The following is a 15,410-nucleotide window of genomic DNA, read 5'->3' as shown; positions in this document are numbered from 1 at the left end:
AAAATGGAGCGTATTGTGATTTTTCCAATCGGAGAGCAGTATGGACTCTGGCATTTTAATTTAAAACAGTATGCATGGACATGCTAACTGGCAGGGTCAGAGCCAAATTTACTCAAAGTTGATAGTTTAAAAAATAAGAATTTACAAGTGTTTAAATAAGTATATTTATGTTTATTGCAGTGTATTGAACCGATTTAGGTAAGGCCAAATTGCTGTGTCTGACACAAACGGGTTGTGTAGCAAAAAGATCAGTGTATGGGCAAATGTGGAGTGAAAGGTCATGGTCTGAAACAAACCTGCTGTTTCCTAGGTAAGTCTGATTTCTAAAACCAGCTTTTTTTTCATAGAGAAGTTAAAATAAGTTTTATTTTCTTGTAGAAGCACAGAGAGAACTGTTTCAAAAAGAATGATTCTGAACTAAGAAGAGAAGGGCATGGATGGCTCTGGGTACTGGGACATTGTAATTCATCTTGTTAAACTGGTAGCACAGTCCCTGGCACAGTTTTAGCCTGTGCCGACCAGCACTCTTCCAGACAGTGCTTGGGCATATCTAGAGAGTAGCATGGTGCAGGGACTGGTTCTGACAGACAGCTGGGATGCGGCTATCCTGTTCTGGGACTAGGAAAGCTAGCCTGACCATATGGGTACCGGCTGCTGCTGTGGCTAATCTGTGGTCCAGAGGACAGTCCATAACCTGGTTTGTGGATTAGGTAGCTGTTGCTCTGAAGTCAGGAGTTGCTAAGATTTCTGATCCCAGATGGGTTACTCCAGCTTGGTGTACAGGGCTTTCTTCTGGGAATGAGAGACAATCAAAGTTCTGCTCTTAAGACTGGGGGTTTTTTTGGGAGGGTTGGGGTTTGTTTTGTTGTTTGTTTGTTTTTTTTTTATTTCTTTGTGGCCAGCAACCTAGTACCCATTGCCAAGAACTGGGTTTGAAAGTTCTGTGCCCTTCCAAACACATACACCAACCGTAAAGCGAGAAATAGGGATTTTTTTTTTTTTTGTGGTTTATGACCTTTTTGCACTCCCACAGAGGTATTCAGCAGCAAGAGAGGACTCTCACCCCAAATACTTAGGCACCTGAATAAGGCAGGCTGAATTCACTCTGTAGGTTGCTGGTTTATGTTCATTCTTAAGCAGAAGCAGCAGAAGTTATTTGTCCTGTTTGTTGTCCTAAGAATCAATCTGTATGGAGTTCTTCCTGGAACTGAAAAAAGGAATCCAGTTATATTCAATAGTAAGAGCCATCCATGTTGATTGGCGTGGTGGTCAGTCATGCTCAGTGTTTCTGTCCTGCATATGTGGATAACCTTTCCTATGGGCAGGTGGCTGCCTGCAGGCAGGGATGGGGTTAATGTTTACAGCTTCTAGTAAAGTGAGGTGAGCAGGACCCTCAAGCTGACTTCTGTGATGGTGTTTGGGGAAGCAGTAAATGTTTCATTGATCAAGTATTTGGGAACATTAATTATATTCAGGGTAGAGCTGGGTCCTTGATTTAACTTTTCTCGGTGAGTTCAGTGGAAGGAAGAAGCTCATGGTAAGTCCAGGAATAGCCCATGTGTCAAGAGAGGAAGCCATACAGCAAATCTTTTTATGTATAGGGCTCCCATCTGTATGTCTTTAGGGCTGTTTACCACCTATGAGTGAGGGCTGAGCTGTTCTGACAGAGCATGCTGTGCATTTTTGTGTCTATGGACTGTAGTCTGAGATTTCTCACTCTGTTCCCTTGGAAAAATGTGCTGCTATCAAATCGGCAGTTACCTTTTACCAGCACTACACATTCCTAAAATGAAAGGTTCAGTTAGTGGGTCATTTTAACAACAACAAAATTATAATCTTTTCCAAAGGCTTCATGCAAACCTGATGTTCCTGCAAGTGCTACATACTCAAGTGGAACGATATATTTTCTTCTGAGAGCAAGAGATCCAATTTCTATGCCATTTTATGAGAAAGATTTGTTACTGGCTGTTTATCAAACATTGAGAACACTGCAGAGAAGGGGGGGGGAAGTAGTAGCAGAAGATGTTTTAGTAGTTCAGTACTTCTCTTGCAGAAGAATTGTTTCCAGGACAACAAGGTTGATGATGGAGTTACAAAGTGAGTATGTTTCCTTTCCTCTTCCTTTATTTGTTGTTAATCAGTAAGGTAGGAAGACCTCTCTTTGTACTTGAGTTGTTTTCAGAAAGTTGTGTTACATCAGTTATTTTTAGTCTACACTAGGTTGTCCATGTGGCTCTTTTTAGCTATTTAGGAGATATCTGGTAGGTAAGAAATCATATTTGTGTTGGGTTTTGTTCAGATCACATGGTATCTAAACAAATTATGATCTGGACTTTTAATAGCTCTGTCTGGGTGTTTCTGTTTTTTAAAGAAACAAAACAACAGGTTTGTGCTTTAAATTTCAAGCTCATCTCGCTGGTGGGATGTGAGTTTCTTTTAACTGAACAGAATTTTCCTCTGTTGGTATAATACATATTTTTTGTGTATACTAATGATATACTGTCATGCAAATGAATTTGGAATAAATTAAAGGAAATAATTTTCCCCTAGAGTATATTCAGCTGTAAGACTCCATTGTGAGATCTATTTTCAACTGGAGTTTGGAATTTGGAATAAGAAGCCACTGAATTAAATGTAGTTGCCAATTTTAAAGGGGCACAGCTAGCATAAAATCACACCCATCTCCAAAATATGTTGATCTATTTAAAATCTGGAGGAGTGTGATGAAATCTGTACGTGTGTGGTTTTCCTTTGTATATTTGATTGTACTCTGAGTTTAATTTTTTCTGGATTGTTTTTTTCCTTCACAACAACATTTTGAGAAAAGAAATGTCATTTTTTTAAAACCACAAATATTGGCTGTGCATTTTAGAGGCAAGCACAACAAAAACAGTGGCCAGGTCATTAGTGAAAAACACACTTCATAAAGCTCTATTGTTGTTTGCTAAATTAAATAGCTTGAAGTTTAACGGTGTCCCTTTTAAAGGAATGAAATGATTTCATAGCCCCTGATGATACATGTATTTATTTCATATTGAGATTTTAGAAGTTCAATTGATTAAGAGTCAGAAAACACTTCTTATGCATAGTTGTCTGAATTAATGAGATACTCTGTTTCCTTTGGAATGCATTGGTGTTTTTCTGATGCTGAAGGTTGGATACCACATGCTAAGATCAATATGTGGTCACTGTTTTGAACAATTAATAGTTTTATTCTTTGGATGTGTTTTTCCATCCAATTCTACAGCATGTTTACGAATACCATGCTTCCTTTATTGATTTAGGAGAAAACGGTGTGACATGGCGTGAAAACTAACACGCTCAGGTGCCTGTGATGATTACTGCACCTTCCCTGTATCTCACGGCTCTCTAGGTTGTTGGAAAGGGAAGTTGAGCAGGTTGGCAAATCCATGTTGGCATTTACTTGTTGCTTTGTTACCTCCTCCTGGCTGTAAACCCTAGCCAGAGTCAGGGTTCTTTCTGACTGGTGCCTTCCTCTTTCCATCTTTTTTTTTTTTTCTCCCCCCCCCTTGCAAATTACTGTTTTCAGCAGAACAAGAACAGTGCTAACCTTGAGTGATGAGATGTCTCTGTACTTCATTTTCCAGTACGTCCCCTGTTATTTAGTTATTCCATTATCTGGAGCATGCTAGTTCTTTATGGAGGTTTGAATAGTTCTTCCAGGTCACTACTTGGCATAGTAAGGGAATGAGGAATTTTTTGCTGCTTCTGCTAAAGGTTTACTAATTATGTTGCTAAATAGAGAATGTAGCATTAAAGCATTCTTTTTAAGGACAATACTCTCATAATTCTACTTAGTAGATTTTTTTTGATTTGTTTTTTTTGGTTGCTTGCTTTTTTTGTTTTAAACTTCAAAATGCTTTACAAACAATAATGAATTCCCGGTAAGGAATGGGTATACTTTCTCTGTTTTTACAGATTTGAATCCAAAGCCCAGAGCAGGACATAATAGCCAACCCATTTGTATTCAATGCCCACTGAAGTATCTTGAGGTGCCTGAAACATAGGGCTAGCAGATACAACCCGAGACCAAGGGAAAGTCATTGCCTTTCTGAAGTAGGTGCTGGAAGGCAACAAGGAACAGTCATAGAGTCTAACTACATACCTGTCTTTGGGCAATTAAATCCTTCTTTACATTTCTTCACTTTCTCTATGGCTATGAGGAATTTCTTTGGTAAACTCTGCAATAGAATTTGGAATTCTTCAGTGTTACGCTCAAATCACAAGGTAGTCTCCACAGTTCATCTTGATAGAGCAGTTTCATGTAACAGAAATACTCTGGCAATCAAAATCAGAGAAACAGAAATGAACGATGGAAATGTTTTCCCAGTGCTGACTAAAAGCAAACAGTAAGCTTCAAGCATTAATTAACAATAAAATGAGAAACTTCAGTTCAAGCAAATACTTTTTTTTTTTTTTTAACAGAATTTGTCTTTTCTTTGTTGTATTGCAGGAGAAGAAATGGTGACTGAGTTATACACGTGAACCAGGACAATCCAAAAAGTAAGTCAAGGAAGAATGTTCATTTTGCTCTTCTATAATACTATAGGCCAATTGTTCTCCAAGACATCCATTTAATTAAAAAGGCAACTAGTCTTCCTCATTTCTTTGACTGTGAGTGTAGCATATGCAGTTTGTAGAGCCGTTCTTAGTTCCCTGGTTTCAAGCTGTGTGGTTCAAGGTGAGTTGCATTAGGTAGATCATTTCTCTCCCTTTCTCATCACTGTGCAAGGCATAAAATAGTTCAAGATTGTGTTGTGTAATTGCATATTACTGTTGTTGTAGCAGTGATGGTCCAAGGATGCGGAGAGGAGGCATTTGTAGGGAAAGGCTTTATCTCTTCTTAGAGTGTTTCTGATAAAATCTGAAGAATCGGACGAACTTGCAGGAACACAAGAAAGGCTGGAAAGGGGTTTTGGGCTCCAGAGCTTGTTAGTATTCTCTCTAATACCAGTTGGTGTAAGAAAAGCTTTAACCTTACTTTAAAGCTGCTGTATTTTTGGCTGAGTATTTTTGAATATATTAAAACCATTTACTTGAGAGTACTCTATGTATTTATGGTTTAGCACAGGAGTTTTTTTCCATTTTGGTCAAGAAAGCAGGATGTTTTTCAGTGGTATTATAGATAGCAAGCCTTACAGATCATCTTTCTGATTCACTTGTAGGAGACAATGGCAAATTTTAAAGATACATGCTTTTAACTGTCTTAAACAGAGCATGTATTGTGTGATAACAACATCTACATTGCAGTTGTAATAACAAAACCTAAGATTATTCTGAATTTGGTTTCACACCGGCTAACAAGTGGACTCATTAAAAGACTGCGTGAAGTTTTCTATGTATTGTTGACTCAAATTTAAAATATCTATAAGTCTGCAAAATGTGTCGCGGCTTGCTTACTAAGGGATGAGTATGTTCTTAACACATAGGTTTTGAAATTATTGTCCAGTTTGTCAAACAGCCTTTGTGTGGTACTTTATTTATAATTTTTCTATTACTTATATGAATGTCATTTTAATTTATACCCGTGTCTCTTTTTTGTCTGAGAGGTTTAAGTAATTCTACAGACTTGCTTTTTATAGACACTTTCTATTAAAAAAAAAAAAGTCATACAACATGTGTCAGGCATATGCAATTCCTTCAGCATCATGTTTTCCACACTGATTTAATAGCTATTGAGTCTCCTCAAATATTCTTGTTTCCAAGACCTGTTTTATGGTAATAAATCTTCTTGGCTGTAAAATTCTTGAAATGATTCAGTAGGACAATTGTTTCCTTAGCACACTCCCTCAGAGATAATAGTTAGAAATGGAAAAGTCCTCAACCAGGTCAGCTTTTTCCCTGCAACACATGTAGTCAGTGCTGGAAGTGATAATGAAATCACCAATGTTTGTTCTGGCAAACTGCTATTGTCCGGTGCTTCCTACTATCCTGATTTCTCTCTTGGTAATTTACAGAAAGTTTTCTATTAGAGTGTCATGCTAAACTACATTGAGAAATGCCTAGCCAGGTAAAGAATAAAAGCTGTGGCGTCATGTAATGCAGCTCTTCATTTTTAAAAAAAAAAAAAGTCTGTCTCAAAATTCATATCAAAAACATGAATAAAATGATCAAAGACTTAACTTCCCTATCCATTTGCACATGAGGCTAGGGGAGGGTGCAGTGTGCACACGAAGTTTTTTGGCGTAAACAATGGTACAATAAGAAAAGATTCATCCAGTCTAGTTGTTAACACCTTCCTTCTATACAGTGAGTGCCATTCGTAGTTGTTGGGTTCTTACAACATATCTAAACTGCAGCAACAGTGAGCTACTTCAGTATTTGGTCCGTTGTGTTACCAGCTTGTATTCCTTTGGGTTTGTCAACAGACTACCTTTCAGAAACTGCAGGACCACATGCAGGACAACTCCAAAATGAATGGTGTGGTCCTTGAGGTAGATTGTAATTTAATGAATGGTCAGGCATGCAAGGGTGATTAAGTTGTGATACCTGGTCTGTTGATCTCTGGAGGGTGGCCACACATTATATAATCTGTGTGGCTTTCTGACAACTGGAAAAGGCTGTTAAAATGGGGCATTGTTCACTGGGAGCAGGTAAGAAAGGATTTCTGCCAAGAGCCCGTAAGGAGTTCTGTGTATTAGGTTTCCAAGGCAATCCATTAGGTGGTTCATCTGGAACATCATGTGTGCAAGGGAAAGGGAGATGTGTTTTTGCCAAAACTTTCTGCACAGCTGGAGCTCCAGGTAAAAACACCAGGTTATACTGGGAGAGACGGAATCTGTTGATCTTACAATTTATAACTTTCTGAAATACTGTTGTTTTCTTTCTTCGATGTTTTTCTAGTTGGACATCTAGGTTGCCCTACACTGAGGGAAGCGGTAAGTTCTGGGGTTAGTTCTTCCATGGACATTTCCTTTAAAATAGCAGGCTCTGGGATCTGACATTCTCTTTCCTACCTCAGGATAGGAAATAAAGCTTTGCAGTTCCCCCAAGATTTATAGCAGATTTGCAGTATTAAATCTGCTCTTACCTTTGTTTTGGAAAAGGGAACCTTGTATTCTTACTGGCCTTACCTGCCAAACAGAGATACTTCCATTTAAACTGTGCATTTTAATCAGATGCTTTTACTGCAAGGCATAAACCTTAGGGTTTTCAATGTTGTACCTTAAAGTGATCCAAAATAGCTTTTGTTATACTCATAGATACTGCTAGTCATGATAGAGAATAACCTCTGCAATTAAAAGGTGGGCTAAAAGATTACTTCTGCTCTGTAGGATCTTGACAAGGGTACATTGTGTCATGTCAGCATATTCCTTCCAGTTAATATCTTACAGAAGAAAAGGTAATATTGGGGACCATTTTACATATGTGTGTGTGCATGCACACAGATGTTTTTAGGGTTGGTAGAAGTATTTGCTGCCATAGTCCTGTCTGAATTGTTGGTTGGTTGTTGTGTGAAGATGGAGGGTGGTCCAATAAATGGACCAGATGATGACAAGCTTTTTATTGGCAGTTGCAGATCTGCTAACTCATGTACCTTCCACAAAGTCGCTTTGTCAGTTGTGTTTGTCAGTCATGCCTGTGAAGTGAGGGCACCATATCTACTACAGATTTCAGATGTAATGATACATATTAATATTTTGACTCTTCAGCAGTAAAAGCCTAATATCTGACCTCATGAGACAGCCCACTCCTTGCACATATGTGAGCAAACAGGTGTCATGAAGCATATTGCCATTCAGTCTGGTGGCTGAGAGAGGTGAGTGATGAGGAAGGTTTGAAGAGAAAAGCACAGGCAGCAACAGTAAAGAAAGCCATTTTCCTCTTCAGGTATCTGTTTTCTTCTGAGAAGGTCCACTAACATATATGGCATGAAAGGAGACAAACCACAAAGAGGTCAGTGTTATTGGATGTGTGTGAAGTAGCCATTAACACAGGCAGTGGGTATTCAAAAAGAAACTCTCTGTTTGACAGTGCTGTCTTCTAGATGACTTAGAAACATAAAAACACAACTTATTTTTAAAAGAGCACTTTTAATTTTTGTCAGTTATGAAAGTACCTGTAAGTTCAATGTGTGCTTTGCAAAGAGAGGAGCATGCTAAGGCTAGTTATCAGATTTCCATTTTATGAGTTGTATCTGTGGTATGATGGCTTCATACACAAAACTCTGGCACCACCATTAACACTGAGAAATTTTTATGTGCACTTTGTAGGAGCACTCCTCTTGTGCCACATTAATAGGAGCTGTGTGCTGGAGCAATATGTGTTGCTCACTGCACTTCATTGGACTAAACAATGGGCTATCAGTCAGTCTTGGATTCTCTCTCTGCAGCCATATTCTAGGGTGCAGGAAGCCCCAGGGAGCAGGACTCTTCTATCTTCTTTTTCCCCCTTTCCCATAGTAATACAGCTGCTAAAGCAACTTTTCTGCAACTGAAAAAGAAAAAGAGGTGACGTATCAATCTGGAATATGTGCATCTGTATTCTCAAGAGCTGGCTTTATACATTCCCAAGCTAAGTGGTAAATAGCATGTGTTCTTGCCTTTCTCACCTGTGCTCTCTCTGTTAATCAGAGTTTGTCTGATACTCCAAAGCTGCAGTTTTCTGAAGACTTCTAATGTTTGAAATTGGAAGACACCTAGCAGCAAAACCTTCTCTTTTTTTTTTCTTTTTTCAATTTGCTCGTAAAGCAAGATAAAAGCACTTGCTTTCAGATCTTTTTAGATATCTAAGATACAGAGTGTACCCAGAAATTCACCTTTCACCTGTTGGCAAGCCGAAAATGTAAATTCAGAGATCATTTAGTTGTCTACCTTGCAGTGGTGCTTACTCTGTCTTTCTGAATTCTCCTGGGCAAATAAATCTGCAGACAGACACACACAGAGTAACGGAGAAATGCAGGATCTTAAATGCACCGTTTCTATCTGTATCAGTTGCAGCCATGTTTGTCTCTTGGTGCTGGAAAGAGTGAGCATCAGGCAGAGGATGGGGTACTCGTCTTTTTAAACCTCTTTCTGTGGAAATGCTAGGTGAAAAAATATCTTGTTGATTATATAAATACTTGTGCATTGGTAATCCTTTTTCCTAACATGGAACTCTGAGAATAACAAATCATTATTCGACGTTATTGAGATTTTATTTTTCCCTAACTGAGGCTAATTTCTATAGCTCAGGGGTGGGAGCCTATATCCTAAAGGTTATATATGACTCACAACTGTTTCATATAGCCTACTACCACATTATTTATTCACATTAATATAGAACAGTACTGACACGTTTATTAACATATGGACATGGCTTGCTAAATGTTTAAAAGCCTTGGCCCTTGGCTAGAAAAAAAAAATTCTCTGATGTTGCTGTGAACTGCTCTGATGTGCTGTATCACAACCCATTTTCACTTGCAAAGACACCAAGTGTTTGTGAGTAGCCTTAGTCATCAAGTCCCACCTCTGTATAAGCCCGCATGCGATGGACAGAGAGAAGTCACTGCTGCTAACATTCCGTCTTCTGAGGGATGGAGGCAGTACAGCCCATTCACTTCCAGCTCGGAAATCACAGCCTTCTTGAGCCTGCAGTTTTATGTGTCATATTTATATCACACAGTTCCATTTGCTTTGGGCTTTGAGTCTTGCATGAAGGTAGTGGGGAAAAAAATGTAACTTCATATGAAAAGAAAAAAAAAGGATTTTATTCTTTAAAACATGGAATCATTACAGATACGTGAAGTGATGAACATGGCTAAAATACACTTCTTTCTAGTCTTTCAACACCTCTTCTATGAGACTGAAGTCTGTCTTGTCTTCTGTAGAAGAAATGCTTCTTCCCTTTTCCCCCTTCATCCTGGCTGTTGTGTTGTCATGAGACATGCCCTTTCTTCACTGAATGTCCTTCTTAGCTCACCGGCTTGGAGAACTAAGACTAACTGCTCACGCTGGAAAATGACAACCAGCTCTGTCAGCCTTCCAGGAGGAGAGCTGTTTGTCCTTTTTCGTAGGGTGATTGCTATGTGAGTGGTCAATGTGGATGGTCCTCTGGGTTTCTTCCACTGGTATTCCACTGTCTGCAGTGTCTTGTAATCCTTCTGGATGGGGCAAGCTCTGGATGAGACTGAAGTTGTCTGAGGCAGATGGTTTTCTCCATATGGAACCAGCCTCCCAGTGACAGGACAAGGTAGAACAGAGGAAGGAACAGAGAGGAAGTTCACATCTTGGTGGATATATCTGTCACAAATAATCACGGAGATTTCCAGTCTGTTTTACGAGTTTAGATGTATATCAGTACCTTCCGTGTAATGTAAGAGTTTAAATACCCGAGATGACTTTGAAAATAAAGTACTTAATGTTGCCTTGCATACAAACAACTATCCAATTTGAAGCTTGCTTTAAGAAATTATGGGTGTTGTTACTCTTAACTTTGATGGAGGAGATGAGCTTTAAGGAGAGCACTTGGGGTGTAAAGGTACCGTGACAGGTATAGAGCAGAGCAAGGATGAGAACCCAAGGATGTTTTCAAAAGCTCTGTGGCCAACAAAGGCACCAGAAGCCATGTCATACACTCTTCAGTGTGATAGGCTCTGCCCAGTCTATTTAGTGTCATTGGAAAGCCAGATACATTAGTCTGAGCAAAGAACAGTGCAGATGGCACGCATACTACTTCTGATACCCAATCTAGCTCGTTTACAGCTAGCTGTCTCTGGATGCTACTGTATTAAGCTATGTAAATTCTCAAGAGGCCTGCCACCCACTGCTCTACTTGTAAGTGCAAAGCTGTCTGCGTCTAAGCTACAGAATGCATGTGTAAGAAAAGTAAATTTGTTGTTAAAGGGATGCTCTTAAAAATTGTCTTCATCCTTATCATTCCCTTCAGAAGTGTGACATGTGGTGGATTTGTCAGCATTTGGATATTTGTTTGTTTCATCTCTGCTGGCAGTAAAGTGTATATACAGCTGATACATAATAATACATAAACACATAAAAATACGTAATAATAATACATAAAACACACTATGCATCATATTATTGCAGGAAATCAGAACATCTTAAATATATACGTTGAGCAGCATCTGAACACTTTCAATTTTCCTACAGTTTCCAAGCAGTATTTTCTCTCCTCATAAGACTGAGTGCTAGTTCAAACCTGTATTCATTATGTCCATGTGAAAAAGAATTTGCCTTTAGATTAAAATTTAGGACTTTCTTTTTTTTTTTCTCTTTTCCAAATCTCTTTTATATTGTATGTGTATAGAGGAAGAGATAATGGGTGAGATGATACCACGTTAGAAAAAAAAATCTATGGATATGGAGCTCAGAATTAACACTTAAAACTATGTGGAAAACCTTGTTGTAGTGCAAAATAAGATAGAGGGTTTTTTTAATTAAAAGGGTAATAGGACACAGACATGGAGCTTGGAGATCCGTATTCTGTTTGTACTTCTCATCTGTTGCGTAAGCTTGGACAAGATGCTTTGCATTTTATTGCTTCATTTCTCCTGTCAGAGATGTGTATGTTTTACTTGCCGTTGGTAAAGCACTTTAAAATCTTGAATTAGTATTATTATGGACTTCTATAAGCTTACTTAAAATCCTTTTCCTCCTCACTCATGCCTTCCCAAAGAGAAGAATAAATAGAATTTTTTTTTCCAAATGGTATTGATTGACTGATACTCTGCAGCTGCTTAAAGTAGGATTTAACTGATCCTTTCTTTTGTACAAACATCCACTGAACAGCTTCAAATCGAGAGTACTGTTGGGTACATTGTGTCTCTTAATTCTGTTATGGGCATGGTCTGGCAAGAATTATTTCCTTGTTCATTTTACTTAGCAGGCTGGAGTTTCAAAACCTCCTGGTGTAACAGACCTTTGTAGAGTGCTTTACATTAACATTGGCTAATCTTACACATCAATCAGCTAGAGCTTGGAGCATCATGTATGGGTGGCTTATCTATAGCCTGATGATGACAGAAACACAGTTTGTATCACCAGAAGGCACACTGTCAGGCTGTTAATGGACTCTGCATCATCATCATCGGGTCCTGTGGCACAGCACTTCAGCAGCATTCCTGAACACGTAATCACCTTCTGGCCCTCAGACCTGAAGAGCTGATGTACCCATACCAAACTGCCATTACCCAGCAGCAACGGACAGTGTCGTGTGGCACAGCAAGTATGAATCTCTGTGCAGAGAGTTCTCATGCTGAGATGCTGCTACTGTTGCGAATGCAAGAAGTGAATTCAAGCAGGCATTAAACTCTGTGGATGCAGTGGTTAACCAGGAAAATGCATCCTTCTTGCACAGCCAAGAGTTGCAGAAATAGTTTAGTTCAGTGGAGTTAAATCACCACGCTTAAAAGAAACAACTATCCAATGAAACATCTTTGCTTAGAAACAGCCTGACACACTGATGTGCAGCTTTGCATTCTCCGTTAACGTTACCAGCATCCTGGCAAGAATCCCACATACAGAGCTGAGGAAGTAAATAGTATAAAAGCAGAACTGTTTGGGCTTTTTGTTCTGCACTGATCTGTCAGCCTTGCCGCAACTGTACTGCGACAGAGCATCTATATTCCACATCTAGAAGCACAGAGAGAGTGTACTCCTGAAGGATGGCTACGGAGCGTCACTGTCTTTCAGTTCAGGGCTGTTAAAAGCCCTGCAGTATGTATACAAGCTAACTGTAATTTATTTTAATTAAATACAATAGCTACATATATATGGCAGAAGGGATAAGACAGGGATTCCCCACCTCAAATTTGTTCTCTTGATGTTTGGATTTCTTTGCTATTGTCTTACCTCTCACAGATTTGTGCAGAGATGTCTCATCCATTCACTCCTGTGCTGTTAGCAATGGCATCTGTCTTTTGAAATACAACAAATTTTCTTAAACTTAGTCTGTTGTTGAGAAGCCATTCTTGTTGTATGGTAGTGGAGGCATCCCTGTCCTTCCTGACACACACACACACACCTATACAGGATTTATTTTAATTAGAGAGCTACAGGAAGCAGAATCCCCATCCTGTGGGAGCCTTCTCATATCTGATTTTTATTTTTTAAATTAGGGAGCTTGGAGTATCCACCCTGGGGCTGGCAGGCAGCCTGGCAGGAAGCTGGACAGACTGGCCTGCTGGCCAATCTTGTTGCCTTTTATAGAGCATTTTGGTAAAATAGGCACATTTCCATGACAATCAGTGTTTTGCTGTGTAAAACTTGTTATGTTTGGGAGTTTTTTGAGCGGCTCTAGTTTTAGACTGCAACTTGTGACTTCTGGGGAATTGTTGACTAATTTTAGTAATTACTGTAGATGATTTTGTGAGAAGAGGTGGTGTTTCTATGGAAGAAAATCCTCTTGGAAGGATGTTCTTCAGCTGGTATGATGCATATCATTGTTCAGGCAGGTGAGTTAGCTGGCAGGAACCTATTGTTCCCCATCCATAAGCCTTGCATAACAACAACTGTTCCCAATCAAATTGCTTCCAAGTGTTTTCTGTTTCCTTAGAATGGCTTGCCTTGGGGGAATCCAAACCATGCAGGACCCGAATCTCCCACCTTTTTTGGTAGTGCAAAGTGCTAAGGTAATAGCAGTCAGTGGGGAAGTACAACCTGGGAGAAGTGACAGAAGCCTTTAGGTCTGGAGGACAGTGTCTAACTGCACTCCATCTGCACAACTGTGCCTGGTGCTTAGTCGGGACATAGCTGTGCTGCTGTTTCACAGATGTCTTGCAGCTAGAGCATGGCACTGTAGCATATGTTTTTGAAGCAGGCTGCATTGTCTCATTAAATCATGCTAGTGCTAAACTGGGCTTGACTCTTTAGGCAGTCCAGTTCGACCTCCTGCTCAGAGTAAGACTGATTTAGAATTTACATCGAGCTGCTAAGGGCCTTTACTACTTGAAAATCTTCCAAAAACAGAGTTGATAACCTTTCTGTTCCCATCTTCCAGTGTTTTTATAGTGAAGGTGTTTCTTTTTCCTTAGGTCTAACCAGAATTTGCCTTATTGCATGTCATTACTGTTGCTGCTTACCGTTTGTCTGTGTGCTCATGAGAGGAGTCTGGCTGTATTTTCTCAGTAACCCCTGTAGGTAACCAGAGGGCTGATGAAGGGGTTTGCCTAATAACTAGCATTCCGTGTGAGTTTGCAAGCTGGATCCAGGTATCTTCTTTGGATCACTCTTCCTCTCTTGGGCCATGGAAGTGCTAGAAAGAAGCTGAACTTGCATTCTCAAGACACAGTGCTGCTATTGAACGATGTTGACATTTTCTGGACGTCTTTTGCATCTGATGTAAAACCCCTCAAATCCACTGGCACAACAGAACCAAGTGTCTAGCACTTTAGACAGATCAGACTGATCTTGAACATATTTTCTCTTTTAGTCCTCTTCAATAAATGAATCTGCCTCCTGGGAAGATTCTTTGCATTATGAAGCATTTTGAGGTTGTGAGTTTACAATGAATTGCAAATTAGCAGTTCAGTGAAAATAATTTCAAGTAAAATAATACTTTGTTTACTTAAGTAGGTGCTGCTTTCAGAGGAGACATGAATGTAACTTTGATTCTCAGAAGCAGCTCATGTCGTAGTGGCCTTTGAGTATGTCTGTAGAATGGATCTGATGTTTATACAGACATTATGAATCGTCTGTATCATTTTGAATGAGCTGCTCTTAAATGGAATGCCATCCTTTAGGGAAGTATATATTTGAAAATGCAAAAGACTTCATATGGTTTGTTGTTAGCTGTTGGAGCTCCAGTATTTGCACAGTCGCTGTGTAAAATCTGCAAGTGTAAATCCCATCAGAGGGGAACCTAGACAATAACTAAGAGCACCAGTAAAAAGAATGAAGAGGGTAGCTTTCCCATCATGTAATTAGTTTGAACAGGCTTGGTGGTTCTTGCATACACATAGTGCAACTTCACAGGAGCCCATCCAGATTCACAATAGGTAAGTAGTTCCTCAGAAATCAAAGGAGGTATAATCTTATAAAACTTGCATAATAGGAAGGTTTGGCCTTTGTATCCAGAAGCTAAACTGGCTAAGCAAACATCTAATACTGACTTGATTTCTGAGTCTGACTTTGAGTATGAAACTTATCTCTAGCAAAATGAAACATACCTTTTTTTAAAACATATTTAGCTTCTTCGTCAAAAAAATATGTACACCATGTGCTCCTGCCTTAGCAAAAGGTAACTATTTTAATTCAAGCATTTTGTGCTTAACTGTTTTCTCCCTGTTTTCTGCTCCAGTCGTCAAGATGCATAGAGAACTAGAGGTCTGGTAACATGGCTGTTGCTTAAATAAAACTACAGTGAGATTCAAGAGTTTACAGCCTACAAGAGTTAACTCTGCAAACTGCTTTTTCCATACCCATGAAGCATGAGTCAGATTTTGCAAAGTGAGT

The 15,410-nt window shown here is 39.3% G+C and overlaps 1 long non-coding RNA gene across 1 annotated transcript in view; it reads left to right on the top strand.

Annotated features, from left to right (window-relative positions):
• Positions 1–15,410, top strand: part of LOC104840222 — an 86,301-nt gene that overhangs the window by 21,122 nt on the left and 49,769 nt on the right. The window contains exon 2 of the long non-coding RNA XR_775237.1: positions 4,475–4,524. This is a non-coding gene — a long non-coding RNA (uncharacterized LOC104840222). The remainder of the gene's footprint in view (positions 1–4,474; positions 4,525–15,410) is intronic.

The sequence above is a fragment of the Haliaeetus leucocephalus genome, unplaced genomic scaffold, assembly GCF_000737465.1.
Source record: "Haliaeetus leucocephalus isolate CR32 unplaced genomic scaffold, Haliaeetus_leucocephalus-4.0 Scaffold751, whole genome shotgun sequence".
Lineage (NCBI taxonomy): Eukaryota > Metazoa > Chordata > Aves > Accipitriformes > Accipitridae > Haliaeetus > Haliaeetus leucocephalus.
The sequence above is the reverse complement of the archived record's forward strand: the minus strand, read 5'-3'. Positions and strand labels throughout refer to the sequence as shown.